Below are 10,339 nucleotides of genomic sequence, written 5' to 3'. Positions count from 1 at the left end.
TCTCATACACATATGTCAAACCTTTCATATACATATGTCAAACCTCTCATACACATATGTCAAACCTCTCATATACATATGTCAAAACCTCTCATACACATATGTCAAACCTCTCATACACATATGTCAAAACCTCTCATATACATATGTCAAACCTCTCATATACATATGTCAAACGTCTCATATACATATGTCAAACCTCTCATACACATATGTCAAACCTCTCATATACATATGTCAAACCTCTCATACACATATGTCAAACCTCTCATATACATATGTCAAAACCTCTCATACACATATGTCAAACCTCTCATACACATATGTCAAAACCTCTCATATACATATGTCAAACCTCTCATATACATATGTCAAACCTCTCATACACATATGTCAAACCTCTCATACACATATGTCAAACCTCTCATACACATATGTCAAACCTCTCATATACATATGTCAAACCTCTCATACACATATGTCAAACCTCTCATATACATATGTCAAACCTCTCATACACATATGTCAAACCTCTCATATACATATGTCAAACCTCTCATATACATATGTCAAACCTCTCATACACATATGTCAAACCTCTCATACACATATGTCAAACCTCTCATATACAATGGTCAAATATTTGCGGATTTCAGTTGAGAAGGAAGACATCTCAGTAAAACAGGAAGGAATGTCATTAAACCGGAACATTAACCGTTTTGTTTTTTTTTGTTAGCATCGAGCGTTTTTTGTGCAATCTAGTTTCCCATGTTAAAATATCGATGTCTGCTCAGCTACCCACTGAACACCTCACGCAAGCAGTGGCGTTACTTAACAATATTTTAGCTTCAACCGACACGATCAGGACCCTGTCAAATGCTACAACGCTTGGGCAGCAACCGATAACTTCAACTCCAGCTCCGGACTCTGTGGATAGCCGCTTAGCATCGCTTTTTCGGTCCCGCCAGCGTAGCATGCCTTTACCAGTTGCCCCTCGCTATCAAGCCCAACAGTGCTTCGGTACATGGACATCAACAGCACCAAGAAAAAAAAGGTAATTTTAGACATTTTGATAACATCATGGGCTGGCTTAACAAATGTGCCATGTATAGTTCGATCCATTGTTCTGTGATTGAGAATTAAAAATGAAAAAACCGACTTATTTCATTATTTATTTTCACGTGAGAAATATAAACTACAAATATTTAAAAAAAAAATACAATATCCTCCTGAGACCCGGCCCATTCATTGATGTCCTTTACAATGGACATTCTTTTCACCTGTAACTTCCTGAAGTATTTGGAGTTACCCTAACAAGCTCTATAGTATTCTGTGGAGGACATCCTGGGCTTTCCAGTGATGTGTCATGTGATGGGATTGCATGCTGGGAACCTTACTTTTTTCCTCTTTCAAGATGGCTTCCATACCAGCAACCACATTTTATGGAAAGAGGAGAGGTAAGTCAAATATTCTTTATCTATTGCTATTTTTACCATGATAATTATATATATTCTTGTTCATAAACATGTTAATAACAATATTTTTACATCTGAAAACAGTTTCATTGTTTCAGTTTTGAAATAACAGTGATTTAATGAATGTCAACTGTAGTGGACATCGGGACAATTTTAATGTATTTATTGACTGCATACAATGGTAGGAGAAAGAAGTGAAGCAGAGAGGATTCTATACCGGATAATAGAGGGAGATTCAGATTTGGAGCTTTCAGATGAGGAAAAGGATGAGGAGGATGAGTATCAGCCTGTGATAGGAGAAGATGATGATGATGAAGGAGAGGGAGAAGATGCAGGCGTATCTGATGAGACAGAGGCAGAGAGGGAGCAGGAAAGTCGTCGTGCTCTATGGGCCAGGACTAACTTGTATATTTTATTTAGTTTCAGGCTAATGTATTCAATTCTATTATCATGCTAGATTATTGTAATATTTGTGCTATGTGTAAATGCTTTTAAATATATGCTGGTTACCTAAAGTTACATAAAAATATGCTTGGTCATTAGGGAGTCACATCACATCTATGAGACTGAAATTACTGAATTCATCCAAATGGATGTTACTCATAATAAATGTTACTCATTTATTAACTTGATTTTATTTGTGCCTTTTTCCCTAATCACATCATAACAGATTCACACCTGTTCTACCTGGGCTTCCTGCCAACCAAGATTGCCCCAAAGTACGTGAATACTGGAGTCCAATCCAGTACTTTTCACAGTACATCGATGACACAATCTTTGAGGATCTCGCAGCTTTTACAAATCAAAGACGGCTGCAAACCACAGGAGTGTCACTGAATACTACTGCACAAGAAATCAAGATTTTTTTTGGCATATCAGTACACATGGCCTGCCTTGGCTATCCCAGAGTCAAAATGTTTTGGGCTAAAAAAACTAAAGTGCCAGTTATTAGCAAGAAAATGACAAGGGATAGGTTCTACAAGCTGAGGAGCTCACTCAAGATTGTGAATGACCTGGATGTAACTGAAGAGGCAAAGAAGTCAGACATTCTTTGGAGAGTCAGACCATTGCTTGACCGTGTGAGGCAAGGTTGTCTCAGCCTTCCAAGGTGTGACAAGGTGTGCATTGATGAGCAAATCATCCCTTTCACAGGCCGCTGCCCAGTCAGGCAGTATGTGCCAGGAAAGCCAAACCCTACTGGCCTAAAAGTTTTTGTGCTTGCTTCCCCAAACGGCCTGGTCCTGGATTTCGAGGTGTATCAGGGCAAGAACACATTCAGGGGCCAAAGACTAGGAGTTGGAGCCGCAGCAGTCTTGCGAATGGTTGAGTCAGTTCCTACAGGAACTTATGTGTTCTTTGATCGTTATTTCACCACTATTGAGCTCATGAACGCTTTGCTCTCAAAGGGTCTTCCAGCAACTGGAACCATTATGAAGAACAGGGTTCCAAAGCAATGCCAGCTACCAGAAGATAAGCAGCTGAGAAAAGAAGGGAGAGGGGCTTCAGTGATGGCAGTCCGGAAGATGCCTGAGCTGGCAGTGACCAAATGGTTTGATAATAAACCAGTTCTCATGGCCTCCACTGTATATGGGAAAGATCCAGAAGATGTCTGCAGCAGATGGTCCAAAAAAGACAAAGTTCATGTCCAGGTGAGACGGCCAGCAGTAATCAGGGAGTATAATGACAACATGGGTGGCGTAGACCTCTGTGATAGAATGCTGAGCTTCTACCGCATGTCAACCAGGACTAAGAAGTGGACTTCACGTGTGATGACACATTTCTTTGATGTTGCCATCACAAATGCTTGGATCCAGTACAAGCGTGACAGCGAAGCGCTGAATCGACCAGCGAAGAATACACAGCAGTACCTGGATTTCAAGTTGCACCTGGCTGAAGAGCTGCTGGATAGTCCTTCATTTGCTGACAGCAGTGAGGATAGTGAGGAAGACTATCAGCCACCAACTAAAACAAGGATCCCACAACCAGAGCCATCTGTGCGCAGACTAGGAGCACGACACATGCCAGAGATGATGGACATCAAACATGCAGAAAGATGCAGGAACAAGGGCTGCAATGGCAAGACCTACATTAGGTGCACCAAATGGAAGATGTTCCTCTGCATAACTAAAAAGAAAACATGCTTCCAGGATTATCACAGCTAAAATGGAAGAAGAAAAGCAGGATTAGTTAGGTTCTATGTGCCTATGATTTACTGTTGACCTGAATTCATGTTTGTCGTTTCATTGTAATGTATTACTACATACATTTTTGTCCTTATAAGCAACAAGTAATATAAGAATGATACAGAATTTTATAGTTTTTGTTCAAATGAAATGTGTTCTTGGGTAAATATCACTCAGAAGATATAATCTGCTCCTTTTTTCTCATTTTCTAAATTTAGTTCTATTTTCACACGAATATCGTCCTGTTGTCCTCTACAGTGGACATGCTATAAAATTAAAATTAAAAATATTTTTAAAAAAATTAAAATTGTAAGGTGTTTATTTAGGCCCAAATAGATAGGAAATCATAAAAAATCTGAAATTGTAAGACACTTTTTTCCCTTGGTTCTCAGGAGGATAAATTGATGGGTTGTTTTTTTTTTTTCTTCTATTTTTTATTTCATCCTCACGTCATCAATAAGACGGTTATAAAACGCCCCTCGTTTGATTTGGAGATTTGTTTTGTGACATCTTTTGTGAAATTCTGTTTGTTTAATTTTTGAGCGAATCAAAGTATTTTCCAATTTATGTCATGCTCCTTTTAATTTGAATGATATCAGTCAGCCACTGCTTTCCAGCACATTGTGTTTATTTATATATTTGTTATTACTGATATAAAAGAATGGAAACTCACTTTGTTGGCCGCGAAAATATGCTTCCTGAAAATATGAGTGTAAGCTTACTATTCTGGTAAATGATGTTCTAAGGTGAAAAAAAAGATGCATCAAAGTTGGAATAGACTATTTCAGCCTGACGCTCACACCATGTTATCCCATAGGAATTAAATAATCATAACGCTGTGGGTCGTTCAATCCTCACATACCGGTAATACGAATTTGAAGACATTTGTCTTTGTTCGCCAAAGTTACATTGGGGGAACGCAGTATTTTATTCATTTGAAAATTTTCGGCCACCCAAACTGAAGACTGTCGGACTGTCTCTCTGGTTGCAGTGCGCATTTCCAACACAAGGGGGGCAGATCTTTATAAGGGAACAGAATAACGCATAAGATGTCACACAATATCAAAATCAAATGAGGTCGGGGGGGGGTTTGTTATCGTGAGATTTTTGATGTGAGAATAAAGTGAAAAACACATCATAAATTGATGTATTATTTTTTTAAAGGTTTGAAAATCAATTAAAGAACAATTGAACAAAAGGTACACGGACCCCAGTAATTCATCGGTCAAGACATAAAATGTTAGATGGATTGAAAGCCAGTAATTTTATGACTTGGTTTGTTAGATCATTTTGGAAAAATAACTTGTAAATATACAGCAAAAACATGAATTCAAAGCCAGAAAATAGTGTTCTTTTTTCAAAATTAGGAACATTTTTGCCATGTCATGTTGCTATTTGATTTTTAAATGTAATTTCAGAACCAGAAATCAGTATTTTGACCATTTCAACAAGGATGTTGTGTTACTTCCAAATCCATCTTGGGGACTGGTGGTCAAACAAGGGTCAAAATTGAGCAAGGACATATCCTTAGTGCTTTTGAATTACAAAAAGCCTGGGACTACAAAACGGTTGTGGAACGGATCAGGGCTGGTTTTGGCGAACGCATTCCAGAAGATGTCAGGTAAAGGCCTATTTTCACTTTGACACAATTTATGTATGTCTTCTGTTATTTACATATAAAGTAAAAGCAGAAATGTCTGATCATTAGCAAAAGTAGGCTTTTCTTCACTTGTATAATTTTTTTTACATATTTCCGTTGTAAATTGAATGACATGTCTGCATGTCTGCATTGTGATCAACTATTTGCAGAAATGTGACTTGGGAATTTTTTTGTTTGGCATTTTCACATCTTTGCAGCCTTGAGTTTCTCATGGGTTGTGGCAGTAAGCTTGTTGCACCCAAACTCCAGGAGGGTCAACAACTTAATGGGATGCTGATACACAAGGTTTTCAAAACTAAAGCCTTGTATGTGAGGCCATCAAAAACTCTTCTGGTTTGTTGGTTTATTTTTTCATTGAACGTTTCATATTGCTAAGAGCAGAAATCATCAAAAGATAAATTATTTTGTTTCTCCTCCTTAGTCGGAGTCTGATAAAGAAAGTGAACCTTTGAACATCTGCACCACCACTGGCAAAGATGACTGTATTGAGGTGGATTTGCCGGAAACCGGGATAAGTGCGGACACCCATAATGGCACAAGAGCTGTTCCAGTGTCAAGTCATGAGGAAGATGGCAAGCTGGGAGCATGCAGCAATGATGAAGAGGATGTCGCCATCATTTCTGTCCTTGGAGGCGTTATAACTGATAACACACCTGGCTGCAGCAATCATGATGGAAGTAACCTTGGACAAAGGGCTCGAAATCCGACCACAAAAGTCTATGATGATGACTATTCATCGTATTTAACTCTTGTGGCATCTATCTCTGACGAATCCACAGATGATGAGGAATTGAACTTGGCAATAATGGCCAGTATGGAGAGTCAACAGTGAGTACTCAGACGTAGATTACAAAAAACTTTCAAGATAAATCATTAAAATAGAGTTTGGTGTAGTGTAAAATGACTGTTTTTATTGCCATATCTTAAAGGGGCGCATTATGTATTCTCCAGGCACATTGTACCATTTTATAGCACAATCAAATAAGTATGTTACCTTTAGTGGTTATGACTTAGAAGAAATGTGTCTCTGTATCATGGCTGCATCCAACACCTTGAAATTGGGCTCTGTCTCTTTAAGAACCACCTACCCTTTCCGACTCTCTTCCTTCAACACCTCATCACTACGATGATTATCCATTATGCCATTTACAAACATTCTTAGGAGCGTTGCACTGAGAATTAGCTCTTGTAGCTCTCACTCAGGAGATGCACAGTTCCAACAGGTGTTTGGTAATTGCTGTAGCGCCAGTCTGAATAGCTGAGTGGGGATGGTGTACAGGGTCAGCTGGGACTGGACTAATGCCCCTTTTCCACCGAACATTTTTGTACCAACACAGCTCTACACGGTCCCACTCTACCCTGGTTGGGAGCTTTTCCACCGCGGGTTGAAGGTGGGACCCGTTACAATTTTGAGCCCCGGCAAGTACCTGCTTCAGAGGTGGGTCTAGTAGGTACTTGTCAGTGCTAAAACGTCACATGATCAGTGCTGTCCACTGATTGGTCAGGTGAAATTACGTCATACACGCAACGAAGCTCGGGGAGCTTTATGTATGAAACACCCGCCATGTATGAAAACACAACTGCGAGAGAACCAGAGAATAAACAGAATTGTGAAGATGGAAGACCAGAGAAAGAAAGCCAACCCATGGACAGTGAGCGAGGTGCAGACCTTTCTGTGTGTGGTGGCTGAGGACCGCGTGCAGAAGGAACTGGACGGAGCGACATGAAATGAGGTGTTCCAGGATATAACCAAGCTGATGGCTAGCCATGCTATCACCGGAATTCTCAGCAGTGCCGAGACAAGCTGAAGAGCTATTACCGGCAGGTAAAGGACCACAACAGCCGGAGTGGGTCAAACCGAAAGACATGGAAGTGGTTCGACCAAATGGACGGCATTTACGGTCACAGCCCGGCGAACTGCATGGATACGGCGACGTCTTTGTTGGAGGCGATGAAAAATGGTAAGTTGTTCTTATCCCATTGGTGCAACGCATATGTCTTAACAAATGCATGTTTTATATCGTAACAAATACATGTTCAGTCTTTAACTTGTGTAAAAAGTTACACAGATGTCTCATAAGTTGTTCTGAGTGAGCTAGCAAACAACGCTGTTTTGGAAGGCTAGCACAGTGTCTCACCTATGCGGTTACGTGTATGCGTTTCGTATGTTCACACTTTTTATTTTTTTTCACTCAAGACTTGGTTTGTGCAACCGATGAGTGTTCGGTTGCTGAGGTCAGCGAAGATCCTCCAATCCTGCAGGCTTCAGAACCGACAATGGCATCGCAATCTGCAGCTGAGGCAACAGCTGATCTGCATTCCACCGGCACCAACACTGGCGTCGCCTGTATCTGAGACAACTCCTGCTGTTTACTTTTGTGCTGTCTTTTTTAATAAAGAGCTTGGTTTAACTAAACAATATGGATTGTCAACTGCATTACACATTACACTCGATCTTGTGTTTACTTTTGACTAACCGCGGCGTGACACTTTGTAGTCACCTGAAACCGACGTCACGTTAGTGGTGAACGGGCCGACTCCGCCCACTTCCAGGCCACAGTTTGGGTGGAAAAGGAAATGTTACTGGTGCCGTGTCGTGTAGTGTAGTGTTGGGCTATATCGAACCGAGTAGAGTAGGGCTAGCTTGGCGGTGGAAAAGGGGCATAAAGCTCCAAGAAGGACATTTGGTTAAATATTCCACTTTGTGTTAGCAAACATTTAGGCACCCCAGAATTGCTGCCACGGGAGATTCAAGGATTTCTCAAACATCCATGAATGAATCAAAGCAACACTATGGTTTTGATCAGGAAAAGATATAGCACAATGTAAAAGTCAAAGTTAGAACTGATATGTTTACATGACTTAAGTTGTTACTTATAAAGATCAGCATGTTTTCATTAGTGTAATTAATGTTGTCTTTAGTGTCCAAAATGTTCCAGTTCAAGAAATACTCCAAGATCTTTCAAGCAAAATTAATACCACGCAGCAGTCAAAATTCAACATAAATCGCTCTGCTGTCTGGGAAGGAACCATGCGGGGATTCCGAAGAGGATCCTACAACCCAACATATATGATCTGTGTTAAATTCTCTGATGACATGGGAAGACATGAAGAAGGAATTGATTTAGGTGGCCCACAAAGGGAGTTTTTGAGGCTGCTGATGGAGACTATTGCTTCTTCCCCTTTGTTTGAGGGCAAAGAAAACAGCAAAACCCTGGCTCTTAACAGTTCTGGTAGTGACTCTCCAGTTTAAATATCAGAATAATTACATTTACTTATTTAAAGTTATTTTGTTGTTTTAAAATAGTTTCTTTTCTTTGTTTGTTTTGCAGCCTTAAAGGTCCCATGGCATGAAAATTTCACTTTCAGAGGTTTTTGAGCCTTAAAATGAGTTTCTCTAGCCTCCTTTAGTCACCCCAGTGAGTAGAAATTGCGAAATGTATTCACTGAGCAGTACAGCATTTCCTCCGTGTTTTGAACAGAGCGCCTCCAAGTGTCTCGTTGACTCAAGGCTCCTGGCATGACGTAATGCCAGGATAGAGCTCATCAAAATTTCCCACCCCCTCTCTCCGCCACGCCCTCTGTCTCCACCCACTGCTGGTAAACTACCTGTATCTTACCCGCCCAACTCATGTGGAGTAGACCGAGACTCGCCACGACTGAAGACAGTCACAGAAGATACAGCAATGGCTTCCAAACGACTTTACCATGCGAAATGTACTGTGCCAGGATGTGAAGATGAAGAGAAGAATATGTTTCCGCTGCCACCCTCTGTCCCTTTGAAAACGGAATGGCTAATTTCATTTAGAGGGACGGGTGCCCATGCATGTTCCAAAGAGCGTCAGTGTTTGCGCGACACATTTCAGAGGAATGCTTTCACAACTTGGGACAGTACAGGACAGGTTTTGCCCTACACCTGAAGTTGAAGCCTGGATCAGTGCCAAGCCTTGCCGGTCCATCAGCTACCCACACCGATCAAGTAAGTCATAATTATTTGCTAGCCGCTAGCACTTTATGGGTGACAGCTAACTAGCCAACATTAGCTGTGGAGGTATTTATCCATGAAACCTACGCTGCGCTACAAAACCAATACTCTGTTAAACTGGTTAGATTTGGAAAATTGGTTGTAAAACAAGACATTTGTCTTTTGACCAAGTATCTTACGTGTAGGGGACTACATACAGCATGAATACTAAGGTAAGCAAGTCTAGTTCTGTTCTGCGGCTAGATACGTCTGTTACACGGAAAATGACGCCCGACGATAACAATTCATATTTTGTAAGCCTTTCTTTAGATTGGTGACTTTATATTTTGTAAGCATTTGTTACGGTTTGGTGACTTTTTTTTTTGACGTCAAGTCGTTTCTGCGTCTTTCGTGTGTGATATGCGATCGGGTGTTGTGGCTGGGTGAAGGATGTTTAGCAAACGTTTGCTGACTTCCCTCGAACATACACCATTATGTATCTGTCAATTCGAACACAATTCTGACTTCAAATCTGTCGTGACACGTCAGTTTATCACGAGTGTAATGCTCGGCTTTCGAACCATGAGATGTGTGCTCTGTCTGCATCAGGTTCACTCTTCACTGGCCAGCACATCAAGTGCTCACGTCCAGACATCCCGGACCAGGGATGCTGCCTGCCAGACTGACCCCATTGTCAATAGGACTGCAGCCACACCGAAGAATGTTGTCTTTCTCTATATTGGAATGCTTTGCAGGTGAGATGTTTTACCTTGTAGTTGTTGAAAGTTTTTGTTGTCTGAAATGTCATTATTGAGCCGGGTTTCTCCAGCACTATAAGGCACAAAACACCTAGACCAGGTCCCCTGAAAAGATTGTCTTGTGAATGTAATTTATATTTGATTTACCAAAAAATGTATACTTTTAGGGGGTTTTCAGATCATAGTTCCTATGAAACTTCACAATATATGAAAAGCTTTCTCCAAAATGTTTTATACCTACTTTCAAAAATATTGTTTTATTTGTTACTACCATTAAAAGCAGCATTTAAATGTTTCAA

This window comes from Odontesthes bonariensis, chromosome 21 (genome assembly GCF_027942865.1).
Source record: "Odontesthes bonariensis isolate fOdoBon6 chromosome 21, fOdoBon6.hap1, whole genome shotgun sequence".
Taxonomy (NCBI): domain Eukaryota; kingdom Metazoa; phylum Chordata; class Actinopteri; order Atheriniformes; family Atherinopsidae; genus Odontesthes; species Odontesthes bonariensis.
The sequence above is the reverse complement of the archived record's forward strand: the minus strand, read 5'-3'. Positions refer to the sequence as shown.